This window comes from Microcaecilia unicolor, chromosome 8, assembly GCF_901765095.1.
Source record: "Microcaecilia unicolor chromosome 8, aMicUni1.1, whole genome shotgun sequence".
Taxonomy (NCBI): domain Eukaryota; kingdom Metazoa; phylum Chordata; class Amphibia; order Gymnophiona; family Siphonopidae; genus Microcaecilia; species Microcaecilia unicolor.
In genome coordinates this window covers 130,836,767-130,864,020 of record NC_044038.1, presented here as the reverse complement: position 1 = coordinate 130,864,020, position 27,254 = coordinate 130,836,767, and positions in this window count along the sequence as shown.

Sequence of the window (27,254 nt, the reverse complement as noted above, 5' to 3'; positions counted from 1 at the left end):
ATAAAGACAGGAAAAGGGCCAAAGCTTACAGGAACCAAATAAACGAGCGAAAGCAGACTACAGAGAGAGGCTGCTTTCAAAGATAAGGACAGAAAAAAACAGGGCTTACAAGAGTATAGAAAGGGTTAAAGTAGACTACAGAGAAAGGCTGCTTAAAGAGGCAGGGCTCACAAGAGCCAAATACCAAACACTGCACACAAAGGTTTAAAGCAGGCTAGAGAGAAGACTAAACAAACAAAGAAGGAACGAGCTCTTGCCTCTCTCTTTCCACAACCGGGAGGCAGAAGCAGAGGATAGACAACAAACACAGCTGCACTGCAGTGAAGTAATCAGGGAAAAGGCTACAACCAGCACACACAGAAACTACAGACTAGGGGAAGAGCAAGCAAACTACAGAGAATACACTCTGTGCCATGAGCTGCAAGGGATAACGCTAGAGTGTCCGTTGTAAGGAGACGTAAGTTCAGTGGTGTGCTGGAGCGGGCTCTCACGGGCTCACGAGAGCCGTTACATTTTTAAGAATTTTGGGAGCCGGTTGTTAAAGTAGGCCTCCCCATGACTACTTTAACAACTGACTCCCAAAATGTGGGCTTGGGCCCCCTCCTGAATTCTCTTTTACTTTGCTGGCAGTGATGCTGGCCCCACCAGCCAAGTAAATAGACTGCTGCTGCTCTCTGCTCCTTGTTTCTGATCTGAGCATCAGGCTGGGACTTTTCATGCAAGCGCAAGAAGGTTCCATCATGCTGCTCAGAGCCAGAAACAAGCAGCAGAGAATGGTAGCAGTCCATTTATTGGCTGGTGGGGCTCGGCAAAGGTATGCCTAGCGTGCCTGCACAAGGGAGGGGGGAGAGAGGCATGTATTCCCCCCCCCCCCCCAATTTCAGGGCCGACTATGCCCGGAGAGAGAGCCTGTTGTTAAAAATTTACCAGCACACCCCTGCATAAGTTTAAATAAGGTCTGACGTCAGGTCAATCAGGAGTGAGTCCCAGTCATTCTCCTGCCTGTCCCAATAGAATCATAACATCTGTCTGGTGTTGTATTAAACTGGTTTTGGTCTTATTTTCTTCAAGACCATATCAGGTGTGCATAAATGAACATTTTTCTGTAATTTATAGTTTACTGAAAACTTACTATGCTGCTCAAAGCTGGCAATGCAGAACTAGAAAAGAAAGGAACTACAAAATATTGATAGGACAGAACTCAATCACACAGAGATAGCAAGTAAGAAAAGGAAAATAAATAAAATAGAGAGGTGAACAAGACGGGGGAAAGAGCCAGTGATGGGACTCATGTCAGATGATTCAATAATAGGTAGAGGTGTTTTGAGCCAGGTTTTGAGATCTGATTTAAAACTCTTATATGATTGGTTGCTTCACAGGGTCAAAGGGAGGTTATTCCAAGTACAAGGCGACAAGAAGTAAAAAGCACTATGTCTGGTATATTCCCGATGTGCTGATTTAGGCTTTGGCAAAACAAGATGGAAGAAGTTAATGGAATGAAGAACCTGGCTGGGCCAATAGGGAATCATGAGACTGGATAGGTGAGGTACCCTGTCTGAAAGCTTTAAAGATTAGTATTGCAACTTTGTAGATAATTCTTTGTTCAACTGGTAGCTAGTAGTAATTTTTCCTTAAATGTATAATGTGATTGGAGTGAAAAGCATGAGAGATGAGATGGAGAGTTTGAAGGTGTTTCAGGGTATATTGTGGCAAACTGCATAGATATTACAGTGGTCTAATCTTTTTTCATAAGAAGTGAGATTACAATGACATGGAAATTGTCATGGTTGAAAAGGTGACAAATAGTACATAGTTGACTAAAAATGAAAAAATTTGCCTTAGTAAGTACGTTTTGCAGTATGAAAGATAAGGAGGAGTCTAAAATAACCCCTAGGTAGCAGAAACTCGAGACAGGGATAACCAGAAAACCAAACAGCTTAATGGGGAAAGAGAGTTGTGCTAAAGCTCCAGTAAGCCAACAGATGACTTTTGTCCTTATTTATTACTAATCTATACTAACCAACAGTCCACTCGTTCTCAACAAGCCGTTAGATCAGGGGTGATAGGATTGGTGGGGAAGATAAGAATGTCATCAGTATAGAAATCGACCCGAAATAGGCTATTGAAACAAAATGTTCTGCTGAATCACTAGGATTATAGACAGGATTGTTAAAATTGTTTATAATCTTTTTTTTTTTTTTTTAGGGGACTTCCTTGATAAAGCGAAACACATGCCATGTCAGAAGAAGAGTGCCCCTATAGACGACTAGTCTGAGAGCTTCTTCTTTAAGATGAGTATTGAACATATGTTAAATTTAAAAACGATCTAATGGAAGAGTTAAAAGTAAAAATAAAAAGGAAATACATTTATTAAAAGGAGGTGGAGGATATTGAACCGATGAAGACCAGAGTACATAAATCTCTGCATGTGTCGATGGATGCAGTGCGGTACAACTGAGGTTCACGATCCAACACTTTTGTTTGGCTGAATCAGAGTGATATTCATAAAGATTAATTGTATATCCTAAGGTGAAATTCCTAAGGACTGAATGAGTAAAGCAAGAGGCCTGAGAAATAAATTAAAAAGAAGAGGGGGAAAGGGCTGAACCTTGGGGAACACCACAGTGAAACTGCTGTTTCTGAGAAGTAGAATCCAGTGTCAAAACTTGAAAATGACGACGAGATAGAAAAGAGGTGAACTGTATCTTTAATCCCAAGGGTGTTGAGATGTGAAAGTAGTAAGGACTGGTCAACAAAATCGAAACCAGCAAAAAGTTCAAGAGAAATAGCTAGAACTAGGTTATGCTTGTCAAGCTGACAGTGTACTTCACTGAGTAGTGCAGCTATAATGGTTTTGGTGTTGAAATGCGATCTAAACCCCTATTGTCTGGGATGTAAAGCAAAAATCTTTTCTGAAAAAGAGGTAAGATGGGTGAAGACTACTTTTTGAGAACTTTAGACATGAAACAAAGGTCAGACAGTGGTCAATACTGACTGGGAACAGTTGAATCAAGGTTAGTTTTTTTCAAGATTGGTCGGGCTAAGGCTAATTTGAGAAAGTGACCACTTTGCAGACTGTGATTAATAATAGAAGACTCAAAAGCAAACCCAGGTTTGATCATTTAAGCCAAGATGAAGGCAGCGGATCACAGAGAATGAAAGGTCTCAGTCTGACCATAGTTATAGAAAGGGAAGTCAGGGATTGTAAATGAAATGTTGACATGAAGATAAACCAGCTTGATTGAGACACAAAGCAGAAGGTAAATTAACCACTTGGTTGACTACAGAGACATAGCCTAAGGAGCATGTACTTTCTGAACAAAGAAAGGACTTCAGATGGATGCATGTTGCTTAGCTAAGAGTCTTACTTTTGGTGTGCCTTGAGGTTCAATTTTGGCCCCCATTTTGTTTAATATATTCTTGGCCCCTTTGGTGGTCTTGATTGAGGATTTAGGCCTTCATTGCACATTTATACCTTGATGATATCCAACTGATACTTGGGAAGCGACTTTTCAGGATAGAAAGTGCATCTGTAAGTTATAAGAATTGAGCACGCATTTCGCCAGCGTTTTTTTTTTTTTTTTTTTTTTTAAATCTTTGTCACCTTGTAACATTGTAAATTTTTACAAATTTGTGTTAGAAATATGATGGTTGGATTGTTTCATTGATGGCCGATGTTACTGTTTATATTTGTCAATGTTTTGTTTTTAGTATGATGCTCCCTGAAAAGCCTGTGGGGGGTGAAATCAGTTGGAGCGTCTGATATGGCAGTTTGAATAAATGTGTGTGTGAAATGGAAGTTACAGAATTGTCGGTGTCAGCACTCCACAAATCACTGGTAAAGCGGGGCCCTCCAAGAAGTTATGCAGATATTAAAGACAGATGGGAACAAGAGTCTGGGAATTCCCTGGGGGGGGGGGGGGGGGGGGGGGGGAGGTCAGAACCACGTTGCAAAGTATTCCAGCCCTCAGCTTGAATGAACGGCTGAGATACTGTGGATTTAGGGTAATCATGCATGCTTATATGTTGGGGCAGCAGCGGTCCTATATGGTCCCTCCACAAGGAGCTAGATGCGTAAAGTGTAATCATTTTCCACACTCCCTTTTTCATGCATTTTGGGCATGCCCAAGGGTGAGGGCCTTTTGGGAGCGAGTTAGGAGATTTATGGTCCAGCTATTGGGGGCGCTAGTGACAGGAACCTGGGATCACTTTGTTCTAGATACACACAGAGCCTTTCGGACACACCATGCAGGTGCACGCTCCTTATGCCGTAAATTGAGCTTGGTAGCCCGGAAGATCATATTATAGTACTGGACAGTCCCGGAGGCACCAGCATATTGGCACTGGAGAAACCAGGTGCACCTGCTAGCAACTTGGGTGGCACGAGAAGCAAGGGGCTCCCCAAAGCGACACATACGTTATATACAGATTTGGGATCCCTATCTGAAGGCGCTGAGCCCTAGAGGACGCAGTCTGCTCCTTAATCGGAACACCACAATGCCCCAGAGTTAGAGAAGTAGACACTCGTAAATTTATAAAGCGTAACCCACAAGCCTTGTTGGGGAGGGAGGGGGGGGGAGGAGGGGGAGGATCCTCCAGGACTATCAGAATACAAGTTCAAGAGGATAGTTAGAGGGAGGGAGGAGAGGTTAGGTGTATGGGAAAGAGAGGGGGGGGAAGGGGGGAAGGGAGGGGGGAATTAGTTTTAAGAGATGGACAGCAACATAGGCTGGATGTATTCTTTAACATCAGCAAAATTCGCCCTTTCCTCTCTGAACACACCACCCGAACTCTCGTCCACGCTCTCATTACCTCTCGCCTGGACTACTGCAACTTACTCCTCACCGGCCTCCCACTTAGCCATCTATCCCCCCTTCAATCTGTTCAGAACTCTGCTGCACGTCTCATATTCCACCAGAACCGATATACTCATATCACCCCTCTCCTCAGGTCACTTCACTGGCTTCCGATCAGATTCCGCATTCAATTCAAGCTTCTCCTTCTTACCTACAAATGCACTCAGTCTGCTGCCCCTCACTATCTTTCTACCCTCATCTCCCCTTACGTTCCCGCCCGTAACCTCCGTTCACAGGATAAATCCCTCCTCTCAGTACCCTTCTCCACCACCGCCAACTCCAGGCTCCGCTCATTCTGCCTCGCCTCACCCTATGCTTGGAACAACCTTCCTGAACCCTTACGCCAAGCCCCCTCCCTGCCCGTCTTCAAGTCTTTGCTTAAAGCCCACCTCTTCAATGCTGCGTTCGGCACCTAACCCTTACCGTTCAGTGAATCCACACTGCCCCAATTTGACTGCCCCTATCAGACCGACCGTTCACTTGTCTATTAGATTGTAAGCTCTTTGAGCAGGGACTGTCTCTCTTTGTTAAATTGTACAGCGCTGCGTAACCCTGGTAGCGCTCTAGAAATGTTAAGTAGTAGTAGGAAGATTCAAAAGTTGTGTCATAATGGGTGAGGGGGGTTGGGGGAGGAAGAAGGGGGGGGAATTGTTAAAAATTTGGTTAACGAGACTATTAACTCCAACTAGTTGCTTTTGGTTGTTAGCTATAAGTAAATGGAACATGTTGGATTTTTGCTGAAGCATCAATAAAAATGTTGAAACATAAATATGTCTGTGAGACTTCTCCCTTTCATTATTCCTTTGTGGAATGACTAGGGAGAACTTTTCATCCTGGAGAGTCTTTTACTCTGCTTCAGAGAATTCTGATATATGGATATATTGGTGGATTAATAGAGGTTTAGCCTAGCATCGTTTAACTATGATTTGGATTATTCTACCCACTTTGCATTTGTCCACATCCAATTTCCTAAGGTCTTCCTACAATTTTTCTCAGTCCGCATGTGTTTAACAACCTTGAATAGTTTTGTGTCATCTGCAAATGTAATCACCTCACTCGTCATTCCCATTTCCAGATCATTTTCCATAGGATTTTCTCACTGCCAAACATAGTTCTTATGCAGCACATTTTAGATTTTAAAAAAATATATTTTTATGTAGGTCATGCTCTAATATAGCCATTACCGTGCACGCTACCTGCTGGGGTTAACACAGGAGCACTTCCTGCCTCTTATTTATTTATCACATTTTGAAGTAAGCCTTTTGTCATTTGCTAACTACGTGTTTAGTAAAAGGGCCCCTTAGAGTTTGAAGGTGCGGTTGTAGGGGATCCTGTGTATTGGGTTCTCTGGATAGTTATGTTCCTTTTCTATAGTCTGTTGATTGATTTTATTGCCTATGTGAACCGGTTTGAGATTTATTGACTTAACAATATATAAACTGTCCAATAAATAAATATATAAACCTGTGATGTGCCGACTTAAAGGCTCAGGGTTTGAATGCTTACCTACAATACTGCAGTCCCTTAGCCATGAATTTGATTTATTTATTTATTTTGATCATTTATACCCCCGCCTTTTGCCGCAGTTTTGCAGCCTCAAAGCGGCTTACAATGAACCATTAAAATAAATGCAATGAGAACTGAGAGGGTAGAAGGAACAGAGAGATAAAGGAAGGGAATATAAATACAATCTTAAACCAAATAAATAGGTAGGCAGGGCGATAGAGGGCAAGCTTTTAGGGAAGGGAATATGTCCAAATGACTTCAGTTTGGTTGGCTTCCTGCAGTGGAGTCACTGGGAGAGCCAGCAGGGTAGGCTTTTCGGAATAACATGGTCTTCAGTGATTTCCGGAATGTCGGATGATCTGCAATGGTTTTGATGGACCTTGGTAAAGAGTTCCAAAACTGAGTCCCAAGGAAAGAGAAGGAGGTGGCGTATGCAGTTTTGTACTTGACTCCAGTGCAGTTTGGATAGTGGAGGGTAAGATACAAGCGGGCGAGACAGGACGCATTCCGGAGTGGTATGGAGATGAGAGCCATCTTATAGCCAGGTACTTCGCCGTAAAGAATTTGGTGTACTAGAGAGCAAAGTTTGAAGGTGATACGTTCTGTGACAGGGAGCCAATGTAACTTTCGTTGAAGGGGCGTGGCAGGCTCGAACTTGGAAGTACCATAAACCAATCTTGCCGCTGTGTTTTGGGCAGTCTGCAGCGTCTTAAGCAGTTGCCGTTTGCATCTGGCATACACTCCGTTACATGTCATACATGTCATTTTATTGTACCGTGTTGAGATCTGAGTCAGACCTATGGTCCATCTAGCCCAGTATCCTGCTTCCTATTAGGGCTAATCCAGCCCACAAGTACCTGGCAGAAATCCAATAAAAAAAAAAAGTTATAGTACTTAGGCCAATGGAGGGTTTGGCACTGCAGTGGGAATTGAACCCAGCTCACCAGGATCAAAGCCCAGTGCACTAACCATTAATGAGGTTCTTATTCCTTTGGGCTCAAGATCTCTGAGACAGTACGAGGTCTAGTTTTTATTATTATTATTATTATTTATTACATTTGTACCCCGCACTTTCCCACACATGGCAGGCTCAATGCGGCTTACATAGCAACAATAAATATACAATTTGTAATAAACGTAATAATGATGGGGTTAACGGATAAGTAAATAGAACATAGGAGGAATTAGGTGTAGGATTAATTTGAACATAGGAGGAATTAGGTGTAGAAGGAAATGGGCGTTAGGAGGTAGGTGTAGGAAGATGAAGAGGAATAGATGGAGAGGAAAAGATAAGGGATAGCAATAAGGATTATGGAAAACATGGTCAATAAAAACACTTGTTCCACTGGGGTAGGCTATTCTCCCCCTGATCCTATAGTTAGTGGGGTCCCGCAGGGGTCTGTGCTGGGTCCGTTGCTTTTTAATGTATTTATAAATGACCTAGAGATGGGAATAACTAGTGAGGTAATTAAATTCGCCGATGACACAAAATTATTCAGGGTCGTCAAGTCGCAGGAGGAATGTGAACGATTACAGGAGGACCTTGCGAGACTGGGAGAATGGGCGTGCAAGTGGCAGATGAAGTTCAATGTTGACAAGTGCAAAGTGATGCATGTGGGTAAGAGGAACCCGAATTATAGCTACGTCTTGCAAGGTTCCGCGTTAGGAGTTACGGATCAAGAAAGGGATCTGGGTGTCGTCGTCGATGATACGCTGAAACCTTCTGCTCAGTGTGCTGCTGCGGCTAGGAAAGCGAATAGAATGTTGGGTGTTATTAGGAAGGGTATGGAGTCCAGGTGTGCGGATGTTATAATGCCGTTGTATCGCTCCATGGTGCGACCGCACCTGGAGTATTGTGTTCAGTACTGGTCTCCGTATCTCAAAAAAGATATAGTAGAATTGGAAAAGGTACAGCGAAGGGCGACGAAAATGATAGTGGGGATGGGACGACTTTCCTACGAATAGAGGCTGAGAAGGCTAGGGCTTTTCAGCTTGGAGAAGAGACGGCTGAGGGGAGATATGATAGAAGTGTATAAAATAATGAGTGGAATGGATCGGGTGGATGTGAAGCGACTGTTCACGCTATCCAAAAATACTAGGACTAGAGGGCATGAGTTGAAGCTACAGTGTGGTAAATTTAAAACGAATCGGAGAAAATTTTTCTTCACCCAACGTGTAATTAGACTCTGGAATTCGTTGCCGGAGAACGTGGTACGGGCGGTTAGCTTGACGGAGTTTAAAAAGGGGTTAGATAGATTCCTAAAGGACAAGTCCATAGACCGCTATTAAATGGACTTGGAAAAATTCCGCATTTTTAGGTATAACTTGTCTGGAATGTTTTTACGTTTGGGGAGCGTGCCAGGTGCCCTTGACCTGGATTGGCCACTGTCGGTGACAGGATGCTAGGCTAGATGGACCTTTGGTCTTTCCCAGTATGGCACTACTTATGTACTTATGTACTTATGTACTTATATAGGTTGCCCAAATTTGGGCACAGAGCCCAGCTATGTGCATAAACTAGTCAATTCAGTACTACCAACCAATTATTGGTGTTTAGAGTTAATTGGCACTAATTTGCAGTTACGTGCATCAACATGCGCACTATTCTGAAATGCTACAACTCAAAAGGGGGCATGGCCATGGGAGAGGCATGGAGGGTCAGAGGTGTTCCAGACATTTAGGCGCAGTGTTATAGGATATCGGTATTATAAGCCCAAGTTCCGTGCCAGGATGTACACCAGGTTTCAGCAGGTGAAAGTCTGACACCCAAAGTTGGATGCAGAAATCCTCTCTAAGCCCAAGGACACTATTGGCCAGGTTCCATATATGGTGCCTGAAATTTTTATTTATTTATTTGTTACATTTGTACTGAAACGAATAAATTTATAATATAATATTTCTCTAGTTAATAATAGAATATGTATTAACAGAGGGAATTACTCAGAGCATGTGGTCGCAAAGAATTACAAAATGAAATGTTCTTATATTCCAATTGTAATTGTAATTCTAATTTGATTCTCTAGTCTTATACATACATATTCTATTCCAATTAAAGGTAAATTGTTAAGAATAATAATCATGTAAGAATAGAGGGGAATTTTATATACTAAATTCGAATTGATTACATTAACCTGCCCTGTACGTTTTGGAACATGTGCTCAAAGCATGGCACTAAGTTTAAAAAGCGAACATGTGCTATCAGTGTAACTTTAAAAGGTAACATGTGCTCAGAGCATTTGGAGCTTGCACATGTGAGAACATGTGCTTTTCCCAATATAAAGGCCAGATAGTTAACTTTAAAAGAAAATGTTTATTTCTAGTACAGGCAAGGTAATAAGTTTACAATAGAGAGGTAGTTTTAGAAAGGATCTTTTACCAATGGAAGTATGCTACAAAATAACAGGTTTGATTGTAAATTAAGCTGGATAACTCACATTGATGGAGGCTGCTATGGAGAGTGATGCAGGAGAATCTTGCTGGAGGTTTCTTTGTAGATTTGCTGTCTGATGGAGCTTGAAGCAGTTTCTTTTAAGGTGGATGTGATGTCCAGCTTGAGAAGTCAGGATTCTAGCTTACTTTTAGATTTATTCAATTCAGGGCAGCAGCGACTAGGACAGGAGCATCAGGAACTCAGGAACAGCCAGGAAGAACTCTCTCTCTAAAGAAAGAATCCCTGCTTTTTAAAGTGTCTGAACTGGGCATTAGACTCATGTCAGGTGGTTGCCCTTGGTCCAATTGGAATGCTCCTGGATAGCTGAATCCTGGGCATCTGGCTTTGAGATGGAGCATGGCAACAGGTCACATGCTCAATGACATCACAAGACTTCCTGCCTGGACATCTGCTAGTCCATTGTCTGAGAGTGATTGAGCTTAGATGGGCTTAGTCTTTGTCTGAAAATAGGTGGAGGTGTAGTCTTTTGTTACTGCAGTCTCTGAGATAGCTGTCTTTGAAAGGAACATCTGCTGGTCCATTGTCTGAGGGTGATTGAGCTTCTTTTGTCTGATGGGCTTTTCTGAGTCTGAGTAATAGGTGGAGTTTCACTGTCTTGTTCTGTGATTGATTCTTTGGATAGGTGTTGATGGTCTTAGGTAACCACCCAGCTAGTAGTTTTCCAGAGGAAAGGTGGGGGGGGGGGGGGGGGGGTAGTGTCTTTGAAGCTGTATATGTTATATGATTTAGATCTGATGCAGCCAAATTAATAACTCTCACAATTAAACTTATATCATGCTACATATTTCCCTCTCTTGATTCTTAGAGACAATATTTACACAATATTGGAACGGAGAATCACAAATAACTATAGTGATAGAAGTGAAAAGTTACAATCTTAACACTAACATCAAGCAGAATTCAAATAAAACAATAGCAAAGATATTGGACTATTTACATGGGTGTATTGGGAGAAATGAGTCTCTGAATAGTGGATATTGAACCTTGGAACATGTCAGCTAATAGGAATTATGACTATTATTATAAACAAATGATTCATTATTATTACCTTTGTTTGCTCATCACTTACATTTAGGCTGCTAGGTTAAGTTTTCTGTGGTGTTCTGGCATCTGTCCCATTAGGCTTCTATTCAGTCAGGTGGCAGAGTCTGGCTTTTGCTCTGGTTTATAATAGGCTTGCAAGTACACTTTATATGACTTCCGCCACACAAGTGTCATCTTGCCACGCCCCAGAGACCAGCTCTTTTTTGTCACCTGTTCAGGGGCATAGGCTGCTCCCAAGTTTGTGCCACAGGATATCCTCATGGTATGGCACTGTATATCTGGTTGTGAGAGATCATCTTCTGGATCTGGTGAAACTTTCTCTTAACCCAGCATGCTAGCCAAATCATTAGTATAAGAGTGAGCAACTGACCAATCAATACCACCACAATAGGATGGAACAACCTATTCAGTACATTATTCCCAGTATTTGACTTTCCAAGGAAAATATCCCACCATGAGTGTTTCCCTATGTTCTCTATTTCAGAAGCTAACTGATGTATTAATTTAGTATCCTTGGTGATTTTCTCCGTCACTATCTTGTTTTCTGTTTTGAGTCGATCTAAGGATCTCTGTATAATAGGGTGCTCCCATATAGACTGTAAGTGGGTTACATTAAAACCTAAGGGAATAGGTAATAGCTCAGGAGTAGGTATAGATAGGTCATTGGAAACATACTGCATCATTGGTTTGGAATAACTAAAATCACATCCTATAATTTTAGTGACATCACATAGACATAGATTTAAACCTTCAATTACTATGAACAGCATACCATTAGTAATAATAAAAGGACAGATAGTTCTAATACATAAACAAGAATGGGAATATGGAACTACTATACTACTGTTTCATTAGAAATAAGACATATGTATGCAACTATAATAATACACAAAAGGAAAATAATTATTCCTATCAATCATTGACCAAATAAACAAAAACAGAGTCATGGTATAGTACCATGAAATACTTTTCAGAGAGAGACTTTTTTTTTCAGAGAGAAACTCTTTACGTGTAATGAGTGTGGTAAAGGTTACAATTTTTATCTGCTTTAGCAGTGTTTAATGTAGCAAAATAGACAATAACCATGTGTTTCATGTTGTAAAGAATTTAGAAAAGATATGCTAATTGTGCTTTGCACACAGCCAATATTTCATTCCAGGGAGAGACATTGTTTGCGTACTGGCTGTAATCAGAAACATTCACTATATTGATTGTATCAGGAGGGTCAGATAAAGAGAAACCTTTTTTTTTTATAATTTTAAATACACACATATAATTACATGACATTAAATAACAATTCATAGAACTTAATAAAATGGTAAGACAAGCCTTAGCTGGGCTATACTCAGAGTGTTTATACCATAGCTTGAATCATGGTGAACACTTTTATTTTTTATTATTATAGCTTGCCTACCAGTGAGAACATGTTTTGGAAAAGGACATGGCATAATTTGAACTAATGGAAGGGCTGCTAGTGGGAGGGTCTAGGAATGTCTGTGGTGTTATAGCTCTTTGGGTATACCATAAGATAAAACAAACAGATAAAAATGGAGACCACATGACAAACAAACAAAGAGCTCTAGTAGGCCTTATGTATCCAATCGGTCCATTCCGGATTCAGGATTGGGCTTAACCTGCAAATAAACACAAAAGCAGCATATATGGCATCCAATTTGGATTACCAAAGCAGTTTCATTCGTTGAGAAGTACTTATGCGCAATAATAAGCAAAAATTATACATGGTATCACTATCTCATAAGTAGAAAAGGCACAGATTTGTTTATTTTAAAATGTATCTGAGATAGCCATGTATGTATCAATTCCTAGCCCCATAAAAAATCTTAAATTTAAAGCTTGAACTCTGAAAGAAAAAGACACTTTCACATTAATTTAAAAGGTCACATGGCTCCACTGTTCTGGTAGGACATTCCTTCATTCACAGTCCTTTCACAAGATCTTAGACCATGGCATGCAAGCAGGGTGTAGATAGGCTTTAGTTCACTCTACAAATATAAGCACATCTTATTAATCCAATCAAGGTACAACAGTTCTTCAGTTTCAGTTCAAGTGGGAGTTACTTATTACAACGAGACATTTTAAATCTTAAACAATATTATAAGGGTACTTCAGTGCAAACCTTTTTCCTATAGTCCTGTCCAACCTATACTAAAAATCAACCACCTGGATCCCACTGCCATCTGCAGAGTGGATCCTGCTGTGGAGAAGTCCAGTCCAGGCTGGACGCGTTTTCTCATGTTTCATCAAACATTGCAGGAAGGGCTGAGAGAAAGTCAGTATCTGTTACAGTAGGACTTGCAGTTATAGGTTCCTGCTTATCTGGTGGCAGATTTCTCTTTTTATAAGATTTCTGGGTAGCTATCTGTAAGGCTCTTGCTGTAAGGACACTGGTGGGTTTGTTTTCCCAATATGACATACTCTCACCTTGAGATTTCAAAATGTCATATGCTTGCTTGCGGTTTGCAGTATCTACATATTGAGGAGCTGATGTTTTAATTAAAGGTTTACTTTTATGGGAACTTAGGCCAGAATGCAGCCCAGGTGGTGCATCTATGTGTTGAGGAGCTGAATATTTAGTTGAGGGCCTGCTTTCATGAGTATTGAAATTAGACTGCAGAACAGGTTGCACATATGTGTGCTGAGGAGCTGAATACTTAATTGGAGGCTCACCCTTATGAGTGCCTAAATCAGAATACAGAGCAGGCTGTGTTCCTATGCACTGGGGTTTTGGATGCTGTGAGGGGGCCTGGGGGGCCTGCTCTTGGTATGGAGTTAAATCAGGATAAAGGACTGGTCTTGGATGCTGTGAGGGGGCCTGCTCTTGGTATGGAGCTAAATCAGGATATAAAACTGGTCCAGCTGCTGCCACTGGGTTTGAGGCATAAGGCTGATACTTTTGGACATTCATTGCCTTCACACACAAATCTTTAGCAGAGGCCGGCTCACCTGGGGCCCACGAGCATAAAGCTCTTGCAATAGCAGGATGCATGCCCTGACAAATTTCCCTGAGATCCTCAGTATCTATATGCACATCTAAAAGATCTTTTGGTATCTGCCCTCTTGAATCTCTCCCCTCAGCTAGTCCAGTCATCACCAGTAATAGGATGGCTTTTCTAACATAATCTTCAGTACTCTCATTCTTACCCTGTTGGATAACAGCACTTTGGGCTTTAAACATTCTCGTGCCAAAAGAGACACAAGCAGCTGTTGCCAAATTAAGTAAGGAAAAGCTTATCTGTTTAGCCAAGCTAATAGCTTTTTCCATTTGCTCTGCATATTCAGGTTTAATACAGAGGCGAATAATCTTAATCAATTCCTCTGCATCAAGCTTCTCTTCCTGCTCTAATTTCCATAGCACAACACAAGCATGGGGAAAATTATTGGGGTCTATCTTGCCTATCTGCTTAGCTATCACTTCCATATCTGTCTGTGATAAGGGTTGGGAGCTAATAGTTTGAGTGAAACCTCCTGATAGAGGTTGAGACTGTGATACTTTTATCACAGCTGACACAGGCTTAGCTGTGGCTGTCTTTGTGTCCGGGGGGGTATATGGATTTGGGTCTGGACGGGTATATGGAAGGCCTGTAATAGCTGATACCTGCAAGCGAGAATCCTGTAGCTTTTGTTTTAAGGTTTGTATCTCCCTGTGACAATGTGCATGCTCTTCACCTAGAGTGGGAGTCTGCAGTGATAACTCTCTGACTAAATGCTTCAAACCGGGAACCTGGCTGGCTTGTATTTCTAAGGCTGAAATTTGGGTCTGCATCTGATTTTCTTGGGCTACCTGCTGTTGGACTTGCTGTTTAAGAGAATCTACTTGATAACTTAAGCAACTAGTCATTGTGATTAAGAACTCCTTTTCATTCTCTATCTGCATACATTCTTTCTCTTTGGCTAGTAATTTCTCTTTCAATTCTGCACGCTCTAGTAAAACTTTCTTACATGTGGCCCACAGTAACCAAAGAGAAGCAGCATTTCTCTTACGCTCTGACTTAACTGAGTATAAGGAACAGTACTTTTCAAATTTAGTTTCAATATCAGAGGTGCAGTTAATATCATCAGCCACACTCTGAGTCCAAGGATTAGTTCCAGAGGATACTACGCATTTCTTAAACAAAGTGGGATTGTCTACCCCTAGGATAGTGTGTGTGTTTGTGACCCCCTCAGAATAAGCTGAAAAATCATTTTTCCTTTTAAGCCACCACATGGTTAAGCAGTAGAATTGAAGAGTATCTTTAATTTTTCACCAGTTGGTAGGGGCGAAGCCGGGATAGGCTTTTGTGTGCTAGAAATGCTCACTCTTATGAAGCAGTGAGGCTTAGAATGATAGCAGGAATGGCATAGATTTCATGGGAGTTCAGTAAGAGTACTTGCATTAGACCTCACCTTGGAACTATGCCTGAACATGGAGTGATTACCAACCTTATAAAGGATGGGAGTTTAGAATTAGATATAAAAAGTTTGCTAAGCACCAGTTCCAACACTTTCAAGTGTGTTTTCACCAAGGCACATGCTAGCAGGAAATTGAAAATAAAGGCACAGGGATAGTGAATTAGATTGAGTTATCAAGGAAAGAAAGACATGTGGTGAGTGTTTTCACTTTTACCAACTGGAAATTAATTAATGAAACTAGATACTCAATTGTCTTATCAGGCGGAAAAAATACAATTTCAGTAACAATATAATTTTTAGAAGAACACTGTTATCTTGTGCATACTTTTCCTTACCCACATTCTCCACAAATAAAAATGAAACGAATAAATTTATAATATAATATTTCTCTAGTTAATAATAGAATATGTATTAACAGAGGGAATTACTCAGAGCATGTGGTCGCAAAGAATTACAAAATGAAATGTTCTTATATTCCAATTGTAATTGTAATTCTAATTTGATTCTCTAGTCTTATACATACATATTCTATTCCAATTAAAGGTAAATTGTTAAGAATAATAATCATGTAAGAATAGAGGGGAATTTTATATACTAAATTCGAATTGATTACATTAACCTGCCCTGTACGTTTTGGAACATGTGCTCAAAGCATGGCACTAAGTTTAAAAAGCGAACATGTGCTATCAGTGTAACTTTAAAAGGTAACATGTGCTCAGAGCATTTGGAGCTTGCACATGTGAGAACATGTGCTTTTCCCAATATAAAGGCCAGATAGTTAACTTTAAAAGAAAATGTTTATTTCTAGTACAGGCAAGGTAATAAGTTTACAATAGAGAGGTAGTTTTAGAAAGGATCTTTTACCAATGGAAGTATGCTACAAAATAACAGGTTTGATTGTAAATTAAGCTGGATAACTCACATTGATGGAGGCTGCTATGGAGAGTGATGCAGGAGAATCTTGCTGGAGGTTTCTTTGTAGATTTGCTGTCTGATGGAGCTTGAAGCAGTTTCTTTTAAGGTGGATGTGATGTCCAGCTTGAGAAGTCAGGATTCTAGCTTACTTTTAGATTTATTCAATTCAGGGCAGCAGCGACTAGGACAGGAGCATCAGGAACTCAGGAACAGCCAGGAAGAACTCTCTCTCTAAAGAAAGAATCCCTGCTTTTTAAAGTGTCTGAACTGGGCATTAGACTCATGTCAGGTGGTTGCCCTTGGTCCAATTGGAATGCTCCTGGATAGCTGAATCCTGGGCATCTGGCTTTGAGATGGAGCATGGCAACAGGTCACATGCTCAATGACATCACAAGACTTCCTGCCTGGACATCTGCTAGTCCATTGTCTGAGAGTGATTGAGCTTAGATGGGCTTAGTCTTTGTCTGAAAATAGGTGGAGGTGTAGTCTTTTGTTACTGCAGTCTCTGAGATAGCTGTCTTTGAAAGGAACATCTGCTGGTCCATTGTCTGAGGGTGATTGAGCTTCTTTTGTCTGATGGGCTTTTCTGAGTCTGAGTAATAGGTGGAGTTTCACTGTCTTGTTCTGTGATTGATTCTTTGGATAGGTGTTGATGGTCTTAGGTAACCACCCAGCTAGTAGTTTTCCAGAGGAAAGGTGGGGGGGGGGGGGGTAGTGTCTTTGAAGCTGTATATGTTATATGATTTAGATCTGATGCAGCCAAATTAATAACTCTCACAATTAAACTTATATCATGCTACAGTACCCCACATTTTCCCACCTATTTGCAGGCTCAATGTGGCTTACATAGTACTGTAATGGCGTTCGCCAAGTCGGTTGATAACAAATACAAGGTAATATTGTGGTCTAATGAGGTAGCGGTGTATCAGGCACCATGAGGGTCGAAGGGAATGTAGATTGTATATTGTCCAGTACGATCCTTGGTTATGCTGTGTTGCTGGGTGTGGGGATTTACAGTGGATCGGTGGGGTAAGCCTTTTTGAAGAGGTCGTTTTTTAGTGATTTCCTGAAGTTTAGATGGTTATTGATTGTTTTCACAGCTTTTGGGAGTCCATTCCATAATTGTGCGCTAATGTAGAAGAAGCAGGATGCATAAGTTTGTTTTGTATTTAAGTCCTTTACAATTTGGGTAATGTAGGTTTAGGTATGATCGTGATAATCCGATTCTGTTTCTGGTTGGTAGATCTATGAGGTCTATCAAGTATCCTGGGACTACGCCGTAGATAATTTTGTAGACCGGGGTGGGGATTTACAGTGGATCGGTGGGGTAAGCCTTTTTGAAGAGGTCGGTTTTTAGTGATTTCCTGAAGTTTAGATGGTTATGGATTGTTTTCACAGCTTTTGGGAGTCCATTCCATAATTGTGCACTAATGTAGAAGAAGCAGGATGCATAAGTTTGTTTTGTATTTAAGTCCTTTACAATTTGGGTAATGTAGGTTTAGGTATGATCGTGATAATCCGATTCTGTTTCTGGTTGGTAGATCTATGAGGTCTATCATGTATCCTGGGACTACGCCGTAGATAATTTTGTGGACCGGGGTGCAGATTTTGAAGATGATCCTTTCTTTGATTGGGAACCAGTGTAACTTTTCTTGGAGGGGTTTGGCACTTTCGAATCTAGTTTTACCAAATATCAGCCTGGTTGCTGTGTTTTGGGCGGTCTGGAGTTTTTTTGTGAGTTGTTCTTTGCATCCCGCGTAGATTCCATTGCAGTAATCTGCATGGCTTAGGACCATTGATTGTATTACGTTTCAAAAAATTTTCTCTCGGGAAGAAAGGCTTTAATCGTTTGAGTTTCCACATTGAGTAGAACATTTTCTTTATTACAGAGTTAACTTGGCTCTCAAGGGTAAGGTTGCGGTCGATTGTGACTCCGAGTATTTTTAGGCTGTCTGAGGTAGGGAGGGTGTGTCCTAGGGTGTTTATGGTTGTGGGTTTGTACTTGTTATGTTGAGAGGAGAGGATGAGGCAGTGTGTTTTTTCAGTGTTCAGTTGGAATGAATTTGCCCAAGAGTCCATGATGTTCAGGCCGTCATTGATTTCATTGGTTATTTCTGTTAAATCATGTCTGAAGGGAATGTAGATTGTAACGTCATCTGCATAGATGAACAGGTTGAGGCCTTGACTGGATAGGGACTTCGCCAGTGGGATCATTATGTTGAAGAGTATTGGTGATTATGGTGATCTTTGGGGTACTCCGCAGGCTGCTTTCCAAGGTGGTGATATGTTTGAGTTTGATTTTACTTGGTAGGTTCTGGTGGTTAGAAAACTCTTGATCCAGTTAAGTATGTTTCCATCAATCCCAAAGTGGCCAAGGAGTCTTTGTAGTATATTGTGGTTTACCATGTCGAATGTGCTCGACATGTCGAATTGAAGGAGAAGTATGCTTTTACCTGTGGCTATTTCCTGTTTGAATTTCGCCAGGAGAGTGACTAGGACAGTTTCAGTACTGTGGTGGGGGAGGAATCCTGATTGTGAGTCATGTAGTATTGAGAATTTGTCCATGTATTCCGTAAGCTATTTGGTCACCAAGCTTTCCAAGAGTATTCTATAAGTGACACCTAGATTTAGGCATGGTATATAAAATATGCTTAGTTGGTGTCCTAGCACTTAAAACTACACACCTCCATTTACACCAATGAAAAAATGGCATACATCCTGGCACGTAGATTTAGGCGAAGAGGGCCATATTCTTTAACAGTGCACGTACATTTTGGAACGCCCATGAAATGCCCATTTCCTCACCCATAACCACATCCCTTTTTGCCTGCGTGCATTAAAACTTAGGCACAGTGCGCTACAGAATACGCTTAGGGAGTTGTGCCCATAAATTTTAATTATTGTTAATTAGTGCTCATTATTGCTTGTTAAGTGCTGTTAACAACATTGATTGGCCTGTTAAGCCAATTAAGTTACACACACTGTTATAGAATACGTATGGATTTCGGAGCAGAACACTAGGTGTGCTATATAGAATCTGGGGGTAAGCCCAGAGTGCCCTTTATAGAATAGCGCTTAGTGCTGATTTTTTCCGGCACTTAAATTTTAGTGCCAATTATAGAATTCATCCCTATATTCATTTGTTAAACTATTTTTAAAAACCTTTTTGTATCTGTTTGTCTTTGGTCTCCCTATAGATCTTTGTTGACTATTATAACATCTTTAAGTTGTTGGCTACCATTAGCTGTACTTATATTTATGTTGTAATCAGTGCGTTTTTTTTCTAGCAAAAAAGGTGCCGATACTCAAATGCCAGGCCACCCTTCAGGGGTGGGGTGATCACTGAGGGACCCACCCCACAATAGCCAGGCCTCCTGCAACCAGTCACAGAATCTATGTCAAGGCAGAATTGGTGTGTAGAGCCTGAGTTCTTTTATTAAAACTTGGGGACCATGGGTCAATTTTAGCAGACAATGGAAAAGGTGCCGGTACTCAGTACCCCCTCAAAAAAGCCCTGGTTGTAATATACCCCTGATGCAGGCGAGTGCTGAAACATGTCGGGCTATTTTATCTGCTACCTCACGGATTGTTGCACCAGTCCAGTCTGTAAATCTGTCTGCTTCTCTATTCTCTCTCCTTTTGTCAATAAGCGTAGTGTATTAAAAATGCACATCACTTAGCATGCCTGGATTCATACAGAGCTCCAGAGGCTTCTGTAATTCTGCTGTTTAACACTTCTACATGAATTAAAGGTTTGAAGATTTTCAGAGTGACTTTTGCCTCCTGGGCGACCATCATGTACTGATGTGCCCAGAGCACTGCTGTGGAGCTAATAAAACACTGAAAAGAAAGGTGTGAATTAAACAGAGATGAATCCTTCACATTTGGATTCGAGGTTGTCATATTAAGCACCAAACCTTTATCTAGTGAAACATATGGTAATTAATACAATTCTAATGCAAAAAGTAGATGTTCCAGAGCGGGTAGCTAAGTGTCTCCCTTTTTGGTGGGATTTTATTGTTCAATCTTTTTTTTTTTTTTTACTGATTCTTGACCACATGTAGAGAAAGACATACATTTGATTCTGATGTTAATACCACCTGATACAGTAATAATCAGTTACATATTTTCTTTTTTTCTCACTCTTTTACTGAAGCAAAGGGTATCCCCTATCCCTTCCTCCTACTCTTTCCTCCCCCTGTCGTCTTATATTAATGACCATTTTGGCAGCTGTATATTTTTAGGTTTTAACATGAAATCTGTGAAAGATTTCTTTAGCAACCCTAAGAGTGATTTTAGCAGAAGCCCTGTTATTCAAAAGTCCCTCTTTTTTTTTTTTTTTTTTGATGATAGTGAGCACTTTAGCTTTATTTTCTATGGGATCCTTTTACTAAGGTGTGCCGAAAAATGGCCTGTGCTGGTGTAGACTTCTGTATTAGATGTGTGCAGGTCGATTTTTCAGTGCACCTACAAAAAAGGCCAGGGGGTTTTTTGGCCAAAAATGGATGTGCAGCAAAATGAAAAATGGTGTGCGTCCATTTGGGGCCTGAGACCTTACCACCCCTGGTAAGGTCTCATGCGTTAACCGGGCGTTAATGATCAGTGCGCATACAATGCCGATTACTGCCTGGTTAGCGCTGCGATTTTCTGTTACGTGTAACGGATATGTGTAAAAAATGAAATTACTGCCCAGGCCGGGCAGTAGTTCAAAACTGACATGCATAGGACGCACGTACGTGCCTACGCAGCTTAGTAAAAGGGTCCTTAAGTGCATTCTTTTGGATATGGTTTTATGTGGCTGTTTGGAAGCTAGTGGCTCTTCATTTGTAAAGAGCAACCCAGGTTGGGATGGCTTTGGAACATTCTGCTATACGAGTACCTGGTCCTGTAAGTGCCAGATTTTATGATTTTAGGGGTCGATAAAGCAATTTAAAAGGCCTCCTGAGACTCCTGCCCATTTAAATCGCGTGTCTGTGGCTAAGAAGACGGTAACGCTGAAAATGCCCAGTTAGCATCTAAGCCAAAACTGGCTATTTCAAGAGTGGTCCAGGGGCAGAGTCAGCCCTTATGCATAAGGTAAGTACATAAATAGGACTGCATGTATTATAGTCTTATTTTGCAGTTCTCCTTATACGATTAATTGCTGAATATTGCACTTAAACAAATATGTGTTAGCCAGCCACATATGCCCAAGGTATAAGGCTGGCACCAGCCAAAATAAAGTGACTGCCACTGGCCCTTTACTTTTTACTTTTTTTATCTTTTTTAAATTATTTTATTATGATTTTAATTTTGATCAATTTAATTCCTTTTTCACTAACATATGTTTAATTTCTCTTTTCCACTCATTTATTCCTTTTCATATTCTTATTTTCTTTACTGCACTATGTTGGGAGATATTTCAATTATCTATAACAGGCATTTTTATTCCTTTAGGCTCAAGGTCTTTTCTGAGATAGTGCAAGATCTACCTACAATAGACCAGGATATGTTATAATGTGTATATTACATTCATTTTTTGTTTAGTATGCTTTTTTCTCTGTGACCTTTGTTTGTGTTTGGTCTTCCTATGAATCTTTGTTCCATGAAACAATTACTTTTCTGACTACTATAACATCATTAGGTTGTTGGCTTCCATTAGCTGTACTTATGAGTACATTAATGTTGCACAACATACCCCTGATGAAGGGGAAGGCTAAAACATGTTGATTTATTTATCTGAATTATTCTCTTTTAATGTCATGGTGGGTCTGCTGCTCTTTTTGTGTGCATGTGTAAATTTAACCTGTTTAGAGAGATTACATCAAAATAGACCTAGGGATCATCATTCCTGATGGCCCTGAGGTCAGTGGCATAGCCAGAAGGCAATTTTTGGGTGGGCCAACAGGTTGGGTGGATGGGCACTAAAGAAACACCTGCCACCTGATATGCCCTGCCCACACCCCTACTCCTACCGCACACCTACCCCACTCCCAATAACTTCAATGAGAGTAGCAGTGCTGGCCTCAGTGGCTGAAGGCCACATTGAGAGCTAGGGGAAATATAAGAGGGTGCAGTCTTCATCCTCCACTGAGCCACGGTCCACCAACACACATATGCTTCCTTTAAATATGCCCTAAATATTACAGTGGGGCCCTAAAATATCAATACATCTAGCAAGAAAACTGAAGAAACCAAAGTACTATAGAATACTACATAGAAAATTGATGCTCACAGAATACTTTGGTCACACACACACAAATACAGAATAAGTGACCACAAACCATAAACAAATTAAATCAAAATCCCAAGAGGCCAGACCTTGCATTTAGCACAGCACAGAGAAATACAAAGAGATGCATTTTCTCCTATACTGTGCAAAATCGCATGCAAGAGACAGTGTTAGGGGAGGTACAACTAGGGCAACTGGGTTTGGCCCCCTAGCCAGAGAGAACCCCAGGCCAGCTGCAAGCTGAAGAAGGTGCAGCCTATTAGTAAGCTTTTGTGTCCCCTCCCAAATTTCTGCCTTGGGCCCCAGCCATATCTAGCAGGATGTACATTTCAAATCTGACATATTCTAGTCACAAAATAGCAGTGGTGTTCCTAGCCAGGATGGCACCCGGGGCGGCTTGCCGATGCGCCCCCCCCCCCCCGGCGAAATGACACCCCCCCCCCCGGGTGCACGCCGCTGGGGGGGGGGGTGCTGCGGCGCGCGCCTGTCGGCTCCGAAAAGTTCGCTAACTTCGCTCGTTCGCTGCAGCTCCCTCTGCCCCGGAACAGGAAGTAACTTGTTCCGGGGCAGAGGGAGCTGCAGCGAACGAGCTAAGATAGCGAACTCGGAGCCAGGCGCGCGCCACGGCAACCACCAGCGGCATGCACCCGGGGCAGACCGCCCCCACCGCCCCCCCCCCTTGGTACGCCACTGCAAAATAGAAAAATAAAATTCTTTTTCTACCTTTTGTTGTCTGTTCATTTTATTTTTCAAGTCATGTTGGTCCCAGGCTCTGGTTTCTACATCCTTCTCTTAACTCACTCACCAAGGTCTCATGCCCATTTGATAGTTCTACTCTCTCTCTTCATGTCCACTATCCATCTTCTTCCATCTCTGTACCTCTATCTTCCTCCATGTTTAGTATCTCCCTTTCTCTGTGTCCCTATATTTCTCTGTCCAGCTTCTCCCCTCTCTTCGTACCCAGTACCAATATATCTCTACCCTCTCTGACCCTACCCCATCCAGCTTCTCTGCCTCTCACTCCCTCCCCTTTCCAGCATCTGGTTTGGTTGCTTGATTCCCTGCTTGCCCGCCTGCCCACCCCGCCTTCCCTTCCTCCCTCACACTGTAGGTTTAGTATTTGTTCTCTTTTTTTCCTTCATCTCCTTGGTCTAGTATCTCTATTTCCCTTCCCTCCCTCCTTATGCTGTACCAGCAGTTCTCTCCCTTCCCTCCAGTTCTCCTCCTCCTCTTCCTCCAGCAGCTCTCTCTCTCTCTCCCTTCCAATCTCCTCCTCCTCTTTCTCCCAGTCCAGCAGCTGTCTTCCTTCCCTCCAGCCCCCTCTTCCTCTGAAGTCCACCAGATCTCTCCCTTCCATCCAGTCCCCTCCTCCTCTTCCTCCCATGTCTAGCAGCTCTCTCCCTTTCCTCCGGTACCTTCCTCCTCTCCCTCCCCTAGCCAGAAGCTTCCATCCAGATCCCCTCCTCCTTTTCCTCCCACCTCCAGCAACTCTCTCCCTTCCATTCAGTCCCCTCCTCCTCCCATATCCAGTAGCTCTCTCCCTTCCCTCCAATCCCCTTCCTCCCACAAGTCCAACAGCACTACTCCCCCCCCCCCCAAGTCCAGCACTTATGCCTTTCTCCAATTCATCCTGCCCCAATCCAACACCCTCGCTGCCTTTTCTCCCGTGGCTCCAGGTCCAGCTGTCCGGGAGCGTTGCCTGCCTCAAATTCTGCTCCTCTTCGCTGCTGCCTCGGTCCCTGCAGCATTCTTTTTTGGCCCATCACCGGCAGCACTGCAATTCACACAGGCAGCTCCGCTCCCCTTTGCCACGTCCATCCAGCCCTCTCTGATGCACATCCTGTTTGCGTAGGGCCAGATGGGCGCAGAAGAGGGGAGCAGAGCTGCCTGTGTGAATCACAGCGCTGCTAGCAACGGGCCAAAAAAAGAATGCTGCAGGGACTGAGGCAGCGGCGTGGAGGAGCAGAATTTGAGGCAGGCAACACTCCCGGCCCCGGAGCCACGGGAGAAAATGCAGTGAGGGATGTTGGGTTGGGGCTAGTTAGGGCAGGCCTCGAGCAAAAGTGGCTGTGCCTGGGCCTGTCCAGGCCCGCCCGTGGCTACGCCCCTGCCTGAGGTAGCCAGTCAGTGTGCCAAAGCAGTTGGGAAAGCTAATAGAATTCTTAAGAGAAAAATCACTAGTAGAAATAGGGAAGTAATATCTCTATAGATATCTGGTGAGATGAGTGTTATCTTCAGTTCTGGAGACAGTAGGAGTATTTACCTGCGATCATCTCACCTTTGCTGGTCTGGGGCCTATACACACCTGAACCATTCTGTTATAACAATATGTATACTTCTGCCTGTTGTCACGTCCCAGGCTCTGAACAACCAGGTGTGAACTCTGGAACAACGTGAGCCCTTGGCCTACTGTCGTCGAGCGACAGCAGAAGGCAAAATGTAACCTGAGGGGTTAATAAAATAAATAAAATTACCTGAGTCCCAGAGTTCCATTGTGGCCAGCAGCATAGGTCCTTGGAATTGGCTGAGACCTGAGCTTCTGTTGGCTTGGTAACAGCAGCTGGCAGTTGGCAGAGTGGGTTAGGTCTTCAGTGAGTGAGGAAGCGCTGCAGTGTCTGTGAGTGGAAGGGAGTGTTTTTGAGAGAAAAAGGAGGGAAAGAATATTTATAGGGAAATTTGATAATTTAAGGGTAAATAAGGAACATCCTAGTGGAAGTACAAGCTTAAAGTGAAGAGTGCTTCCATTAGTATTTTTGAGTTTGGATGTTTTGGGAGTGTAAGTGGTGGGTGGGTGAGTGAGGAAGTAAGGTTAATTAAGGTGGGAGGGAGGATATGTGACAGTGTTGAATTTGATTAAAGTTGGGTTTTGGGAATCATAAGTGGGAAAAGGGGAAAGAATTTTTAAAGGCTGTATGTGTGCAGGGAGAGTAATGGAGTGGAATGTTGGGGAGTAAGCCTGTCAGCGGAATGTGGAGATTATTTTCCCCCTTCACTTCACGGGAGTGAAGGGCGAGGTTAGTGACCTGTACAACTGGGAGTTGGTCAAGACTATTTTCATCAAAGTCCCAGTGAAGCACTGATAACGGAGCGTGAGCACAGCTGATTACAAAAACCCTCCAAGCAAGACTGGGCAGGATTCAGGATGCACTTGGCTTAGCTAGAGTCAGATACTGGGCTTGACTGGACTGGAACAAGCTTGGCTTGACTGGACTGAAACCAAATGCTGGAACGGACTTGGCTTGGCTTCATTGTGTGATAAATAAGAGGCTGTCCTAGCTGGGGCAGGCCCCTAGATGGTGCTGTTCCCCTAAAAATGTCCAGGATAGGCCAATAGAGGGCGCTAGGAGAATAGATGGAGGTCGCTAGGACCAGGGAGAGCCCTGGGAGGTCCACAGATGTAGGAGGTTATGGGCTGGGTCCTGTGTAGCTAATTAACCACTTTATACCCTACCTGAGTTGTGAAAGGAAAAGAAGAGAGCTGGTAGCTGAAGAAAGAGAATCCCCCTGGAAAGAACTGACTAAACCCTATGGACTTGTGAAGATAAGGCTTCTGCTCTCACTCTCCAGCAGGCCTCACTGGCCTGTGGCCTCTGAACAGGCCTCCAAACAGTCTCTTCCCAGCATCGTGAGCAATCCAACCTCAAGCTCCTGGGCCCCTTTTACACTCAGGGTGAGCTGGTTCTCCAGAGGCAAAATTAAACTGGCCTTACCAACAGCATATTCAGACAATTCTTTATTCCAGCCCCTGGGCACAGTTCTTCTAGCTTAAATACTTTATACATCTTCACACTGAGCCTCCCCACAAAGATTCCTGGGCTCAGCATTAACCTCAATACTTTGGGGACTTCTAACCCCAGGCTTTGCAGCCTGCTTCTCAGTACTGGGACACACAGCCCTACTTCTTCTTTGGACACCCAGTCCTTTCTTTCTTTAGACTCACAGTCCTTTCTTTAAACACACAGTTCTTCTAAGTACTGAGGCTACACAGTCCAACACTAATGCTTTAGGGACTTCTTACCCCAGCCTGTTTTTCTTCCTTGAGCACACAGTCCACTACAAGTCCATAGGGTTTAGTCAGTTCTTTCCAGGGGGATTCTCTTTCTTCAGCTACCAGCTCTCTTCTTTTCCTTTCACAACTCAGGTGGGGTATAAAGTGGTTAATTAGCTACACAGGACCCAGCCCATAACCTCCTACACCTGTGGACCTCCCAGGGCTCTCCCCGGTCCTAGCGACCTCCACCTATTCTCCTAGCACCCTCTAGTGGCCTACCCCGGACATCCTGGACATTTTTAAGGTCACAGCACCATCTAGGGGCCTGCCCCGGCTAGGACAGCCTCTTATTTATCACAACTGGAACAAGCTTGGCTTGACTGGAGTGGAGTGGAACCAAATACTGGAACGGACTGGACTTGGCTTCACTGGAACCGGATACTGGAACAAGCTTGGCTTGAGTGGAACAGGATTCAGGATACTCAGACAAGACAGACACAAGCAGGGTAGGGCTGAAGCTAAGGACAAACAGGGTAAAGCAGACAAGCAGGGACAGAACCAAAACTGAAGGCTTGCAAGGCAGAAACAAGCAGAACACAAAACTAACCCACACAGACAAACAACAGAACAAAGGCTAAAGCTAAGTTAAAAGGGACTAGAACAAGCAAGGCAGACTAGGCTGGACACAAAGCAAACAAACAGACAGACAAGCAACAGAATTAAGGCTAAAGGCAGAGGTGCACACAGGCACCACAGTTAAGAAGACAAGACACAGAGGTGCCCACAGACACACAGACAAGAACAAGGCAACAAGGATCTAGGCAGAAGTTCTCACAAGCACACAGACTAACCTGGGGACTGTTAGCATTG